This window comes from Protomyctophum bolini (assembly GCF_963924005.1).
Source record: "Protomyctophum bolini genome assembly, chromosome: 11".
In the NCBI taxonomy this organism is placed as follows: domain Eukaryota; kingdom Metazoa; phylum Chordata; class Actinopteri; order Myctophiformes; family Myctophidae; genus Protomyctophum; species Protomyctophum bolini.
In genome coordinates, this window is record NC_137872.1 from 17,776,127 (window position 1) to 17,783,515 (window position 7,389).

A 7,389-nucleotide genomic window follows, 5' to 3' on the forward strand; every position below is an offset into this window, starting at 1 on the left:
GCCAGATCTGAGCGTGTGTGTGTGTGTGTGTATGTGTGTGTGTGTGTGTGTGTGTGTGTGTGTGTGTGTGTGTGCGTGCGCGCGCGCGTGTGCGCTTGCTTGCTTGCGTGTGCATACGTGCGTATACTCACACCCACCCACTTCATGTTGTAGTGCTACTGTATAGTTTAAGCCCACCTTCAATGTCACACAAGTCCAATAAAAGCCGGCATCCTAACGCTGTCTGACAAATAATAAAAAGGTGATGAATGGCGGGGTGGTCTCTCAGCGGACACCCCCCACCCCCCCGCCTTCTGGGCTGTGTGGATATCCCTTCTGTCCATTACACAATACACCGCTGTACAGCAAGTACAGTAGTGGACCTTAACCCATTCTAAAAATGTCTTCTACATCCCGACAGTTTTCCATTCTGACCTGAGATCAGATTCTAAAAAAGAATCCTGACAGTTGAATCCTGACAGTTTTCTGAAAAAGCTATGTTTCCACTTCAGTCGTTCTTCGATTTTTCAAAAATAGCAGACCTACAAGCTCGTAGCCCGACACTCGGTGGCGCGCTACGAGCTTGTAGATCTGCTATTTCGATAGCTAAATTATAACATAATGCTAATACCAAAAGGGGTTCCCGCCCAGAATAGGTTAAGTACATACTCAAAGTCATGTATTCAAAATAGAAGTACAAATGACACCTCCAAAAATGCATCCTTAAAGGACCACTTCACTCATATTAAACATATCTTCATATAACTGCTCCTCACTAATGCTCATGATAAAATGGTACCACCTATTGAGCAGCCTAAAGGGCCATTCACACTTCACAGACACTGAGCATTATAACTATCACTGCAGCCAGTGTTGTTGAGCAGGCCTGCACTGCTCACAATAATACTCAAGTAAAGTACAAATACCTCAAAATTGTACTTAAGTACAGGACTTAAGTAAAGGTACTTGGTTACTTTACACCATTTTAATTATCCATTGTATTTAAAACAGTAATTAGTTACATATAACTCTAGATACCCTCTTAGACACTTAAAAACAGTTATTAGTTACATATAACTCTAGATACCCTCTTAGACACTCATTTAAAACAGTTATTAGTTACATATAACTCTAGATACCCTCTTAGACAAACAGTTATTAGTTACATATAACTCTAGATACCCTCTTAGACACTTTAAAACAGTTATTAGTTACATATAACTCTAGATACCCTCTTAGACACTCAACACATTTATTTTTCTGTATCCACAACACCTAATGAAATTGGGAGACGTGCTTTTCAGTTTAAGATTGGAACAACTTGTCTGTTTCTTTGAAATCAATTACATTATTTATGTTCAAGGCTTCTTTCCTTGTAGACCTGAAACCCATTTGTACTTGTTTTAGATTTTTGGAGAGAGGTGTGTATACTTTAATGCTTGATTATTCTTTTTAGCTTCATCTTTATCTTTATTTTTTATTATTTTCATTATTATCACTATTATTAGTATTTCGTTAGGTGTTTCAGTGCAGTTGCTTCTGGTCTTGATGTAGTGTTTGAGTGGTTTGGAGAGCATATACGTTTTGTTGATGTAAGTGTATTGTTCTGTGTCGACATGTTTAATGTATTGTTTTGTCTATGTACTGTATTCATTGTGTTGTGCCCGAGGGCCCTCTCTAAAACGGGATGATACATCTCAAGGGGCTATCCTCTAAACTTTAGAGGATAGCCCCTTGAGATGTATCATCTCTAAAGGAAATACATTTTCAATATACTGTTAGTTACTGTCCACCACTGACTATACTTCCCACTGCAAGCCCATGCAGGGAGCCACAGAGTTGTGCTGTTATCCCCATGCAGGGAGCCACAGAGCTGTGTTGTTATCCCCATGCAGGGAGCCACAGAGCTGTGTTGTTATCCCCATGCAGGGAGCCACAGAGCTGTGTTGTTATCCCCATGCAGGGAGCCACAGAGCTGTGTTGTTATCCCCATGCAGGGAGCCACAGAGCTGTGCTGTTATCCCCATGCAGGGAGCCACAGAGCTGTGCTGTTATCCCCATGCAGGGAGCCACAGAGCTGTGTTGTTATCCCCATGCAGGGAGCCACAGAGCTGTGTTGTTATCCCCATGCAGGGAGCCACAGAGCTGTGTTGTTATCCCCATGCAGGGAGCCACAGAGCTGTGTTGTTATCCCCATGCAGGGAGCCACAGAGCTGTGCTGTTATCCCCATGCAGGGAGCCACAGAGCTGTGCTGTTATCCCCATGCAGGGAGCCACAGAGCTGTGCTGTTATCCCCATGCAGGGAGCCACAGAGCTGTGTTGTTATCCTGCATGCAGGGAGCCACAGAGCTGTGTTGTTATCCCCATGCAGGGAGCCACAGAGCTGTGCTGTTATCCCCATGCAGGGAGCCACAGAGCTGTGCTGTTATCCCCATGCAGGGAGCCACAGAGCTGTGCTGTTATCCCCATGCAGGGAGCCACAGAGCTGTGCTGTTATCCCCATGCAGGGAGCCACAGAGCTGTGTTATCCCCATGCAGGGAGCCACAGAGCTGTGTTGTTATCCCCATGCAGGGAGCCACAGAGCTGTGTTGTTATCCTGCATGCAGGGAGCCACAGAGCTGTGCTGTTATCCCCATGCAGGGAGCCACAGAGCTGTGCTGTTATCCCCATGCATGGAGCCACAGAGCTGTGCTGTTATCCCCATGCAGGGAGCCACAGAGCTGTGCTGTTATCCCCATGCAGGGAGCCACAGAGCTGTGCTGTTATCCCCATGCAGGGAGCCACAGAGCTGTGCTGTTATCCCCATGCAGGGAGCCACAGAGCTGTGTTGTTATCCCCATGCAGGGAGCCACAGAGCTGTGCTGTTATCCCCATGCAGGGAGCCACAGAGCTGTGCCGTTATCCCCATGCAGGGAGCCACAGAGCTGTGTTATCCCCATGCAGGGAGCCACAGAGCTGTGCCGTTATCCCCATGCAGGGAGCCACAGAGCTGTGTTATCCCCATGCAGGGAGCCACAGAGCTGTGCTGTTATCCCCATGCAGGGAGCCACAGAGCTGTGCCGTTATCCCCATGCAGGGAGCCACAGAGCTGTGCTGTTATCCCCATGCAGGGAGCCACAGAGCTGTGCTGTTATCCCCATGCAGGGAGCCACAGAGCTGTGTTATCCCCATGCAGGGAGCCACAGAGCTGTGTTATCCCCATGCAGGGAGCCACAGAGCTGTGTTATCCCCATGCAGGGAGCCACAGAGCTGTGTTATCCCCATGCAGGGAGCCACAGAGCTGTGCCGTTATCCCCATGCAGGGAGCCACAGAGCTGTGCTGTTATCCCCATGCAGGGAGCCACAGAGCTGTGCTGTTATCCCCATGCAGGGAGCCACAGAGCTGTGCCGTTATCCCCATGCAGGGAGCCACAGAGCTGTGCTGTTATCCCCATTCAGGGAGCCACAGAGCTGTGCTGTTATCCCCATGCAGGGAGCCACAGAGCTGTGCCAGGTTGAAGCCAGGTTTTTGGGGGAGATTTGGGCCTAGCGGAGATCCCAAGTGGAGCGGCTTGCGGTCTGCTGTACGACACACAACACAACGCAAGGCAACGGCCGGGAATCCCACGGGACATGCAGGATTACAGGATGGCTGCAGAGCCACCCACTGGCTGCAGCCAGACATGAGCCTAAAGAAATCGTAGGCGCAGACGTCTCGGCGGTTTTTAGACAGCTGGTGGATGGAGAAAAAGCTACACGTCCGCCGACGACTTGCGCGCAACGGCCAGCCGACAGCTGACGCTCTCCTCTGCGGCAGAGACAGCTGCCGACAAGCGTGTGTCACCCGGCAGTGATAGGCACTAGCCAATGGAACAGATGCAGCCGCAGCCCATCCACTGGGCGGGTATTCACTTGTAGTTTTCTTCTTTCACGGAGTCAAACGCCCCCTGGGCAGTGGGCACCTCGAAGTAACATTCTGTCCACTCCAAATTGTTAACAAAACATTGAAAAATCGTCTGAAGAAATGTAAAGCAGTGGTTCTCATGTTTGCTTCAGATCACCCCTGTAATCTTTTCATCCATGGCACCCCTGGCTGAATTACATTGTCATTTACTGTAACCCTGATCCATGATGACATTGAAAATAACTTTATATTTATAAAATAGCGCGTTCACTTCACCCTCCACAGCCCTTCTCATCATCAATAACCTCATTCTCCGTGGTGTAGTGGTTAGGATTCTGCGCTCTCACCGCGGCGGCCCGGGTTCGATCCCCGGTCAGGGAACACTGTTTTATGATGAATTCCTGTTCTGTTCTTTAACTATATAGAAGTGTCTATTTATACGTCTCTAAATGTTTTGATGAATTGAACCATGTGGACCCTGTTGTAAACAAGTGTAATGCTTAATTGGGTCGTTCACTCACAGTTAACAGTATTTGTATTGAGTTTGTGCTTGAAATGTATTGTAATTCTGCAAACTGTTAATAAATATTTAAATCAATAAATCAAAAATATCCTTCTCCTTCTCACCGCCGGGTGACACACTTCATTTTTATGCTTGTCGGCAGCTTACATCTGACGCGGAGGAGAGCATCAGATGTAAACTGGCCGTCGCGCAAGTCGTCGGAAAACAAAACTATTGTAGCCTCGGCAGGGAGGCGAACCAGGGTTGCCAATTCCAAAGGCATATACATTAACCACTCGACTAGAGAGTCATAACTTGACAGCCATGTTGCAACGCAGCAGCATATAGCCTACACTAGAATGCGCCTTTGTGTCTACATCTTGTCACTCACTCACTTGTCACTCTCACGCCCACTTCGCCAACCAAGAAATAGAAGACTACATGCCATTGAATAGGCTTCCGGGTGCGTCCCCTCTCGGGACCGCCCACTTTCCGCAGAGTAGAGCGGAGACGTCTGCTACCTACGATTTCTTTAGGCTATGGTGTGACTGCAGTGACAGAGAGGCTGCTGTCATGGAGCCTGCCCTGCCCACACATACACACAGGCGCACACACGCACGTACGCACACAGCACACACACAGCACACACACATGCAGGCCCACAGACGTGCACGGACACATGCATGATGCACGCACGCACACGCACACTTTCTTCTCGAATGGGGCAGGCAGCAGGCTGCTTTCCTTTCCTTTCAATGGCTTGCACATACACTCATGAATTGTTGTTTAAAAAGAAAGTCTTGGGAGTGAACAATTGCAGGGTCCATTTGGGTTCCATTTTTACGCTGTCAGAGTCAGATGGAGTTGTAAATAGGCTATAGGTTTTACTCATTTTAAAAAGACACAAACCCGCTGGCAAGCATTCATGGAAAATAGAAGCTCTATACAAGCTCAAAATGCATTATAACTATTTTCAGCAAAAACATTGGTGTAGAGGGATATTATAGAGCCCTAGGGGACTTTGTTCAACCAGCCTATATGGATTTAGGATAGGATTATTAAGGACAAAGATAATTCTTCTAGCTATATACTCCCATCATATGTCAGTAAAGCCAGTGCGGTGTGCATGGTGGGAGACGGACCACGATGAATTAATACCATAAACCTCTATCATTCTGGCCTGGAATGTAAATTGGCGACGGCCATCATCATGTGTAATTTTTTGAGAAGTTAATTAACGGTCATGTCGAGGCCAAGCGCCTCAGACTGGTAGGCCTCCCCAGGCTACCTGCCACTCCGCTAATTAGCGTCGCCCCCTCTGGTGCGCGGCCTGCTCTATCGTTTTGAACACTTGATGAAGGTTACATTTGAATAATTTCCTGAGCCTTATTTAGAGACTATTGTTTAATGAGGCTATAGTGCTTATGGTGTTGTTGCTATTATAGCCTTTAATGGCATTTTGACACTTGGCACCAAGGAGGGTAAAGGAGAGGCCGGACTATAGCCTAAACAAAATTAACTCATAGCCGTAATAGCCTATTGTTTGTTATTATTTTGCAGAAAAAAGCAGATCGACAAGCTCACAACGCTCTCAGCGTGTTTGTGAGCTTGCCGACCGGCTATTTTCAGCGAAAGCTTTCCCCACGATATCAGAAAACAGAATATACACTAGCACAGAGCCCTGAGTGATTCCACTCAACCACATGGGGTTCAAAGGAGTAGTTCACTACAGAAAGACTACTTATTTCCTATCAATTCCACACCCCATGAAGCCTTGAATGTATGTTTGTCCATAGCCTTGTTCTTGTAACAGTATAGGGTAAATGTGTATGTTAAACTGTCACCGTGTTGAATCAGTATGCATAACCATCACGATGATGAGAGAGAGAGAGAGACAGAGAGAGTCAGAGAGAGAGAGAGAGATAGAGATAGAGAGAGGCTGAGTCCCTTTTCTCTCCCTGATGCCTCGCATCCACCGCGCCCCTTTGACCACGCTTGATTCGCAACAATGGGAGGACAAGATCGACGCGTGAGAGAGAGAGAGAGAGAGAGAGAGAGAGAGAGAGAGAGAGAGATGAAGCCAGGAGCAGTCTGACATTCCACGATCTATAAGGAAGGATAAAGGGTGTATAGTATTAGTAAGTCGAATATTCTATTTCTTATAGAACCCCCCCCCCTTCTTTTCTTTTCTTTTCTTTTTTTAAGGGAAGCGGCTCCGGGATGGAGAGAGAGAGAGAGAGAGATAAAAAACGGGGAAAGATAGTTATTGGGGGGCGTTTCCCCCGGTGTGAATTCCACATTATTGCCAGTAAACGCTGCTGTCCGTCGGTCTGTAAACGCACGAGGAGAGAAACTGACAGCACTTCTAACAATGAGGTGAGTGGAAAGCAAATGATATATAGGCCTACCTTCTACCTTCTCTGGTCCTGTAGTGGTCTACGACGGTGTCGCTTGACGAACGGAGCAGATCTACCGCGAGGACGAGAGTTTTGTTATAAAGCTTGTAGATCTGCTTTTTTCGACAAGCGACACATGCACGCACGGTGCGATGGAGTAGAGTAGTAGCCATAGCCTGCATTAAATACTAACGCTAAAGTATACCGTGCGTTCTAATGGCAGCCAGGCATCATCAAGTGTAAATGTTTGGATTATTTGGATATTAGGCTTCTTCTGTGAAGAATATGCTAACCTCGCCATCACATAACACCACTAAACAGGTTCACGGAGTCCCGCGTCACAGCGGGATTAGTAGGAGCATAGAAATTACCTTTCCCCTTTTTGTGTGTCTCTCTTTTATTATAGCCTATATTTTGTCTATCTATTAAATTCAGCCACTCGCCTCGCTCGGGAGCCTTTTTATGATCTGGAAACCTGAGGTCAGATTAAGCGCACACTTGCGCGCGCGCACACGCGCGCGCATACACGCACAGTCGCACACACTCACTGGAAGAGAGGAGGAGACGTGACTCGGTAGCTTGTTGCTTATACATTTTGCGTTGCTCAGTGGAAGTCTCCAGCTGTCA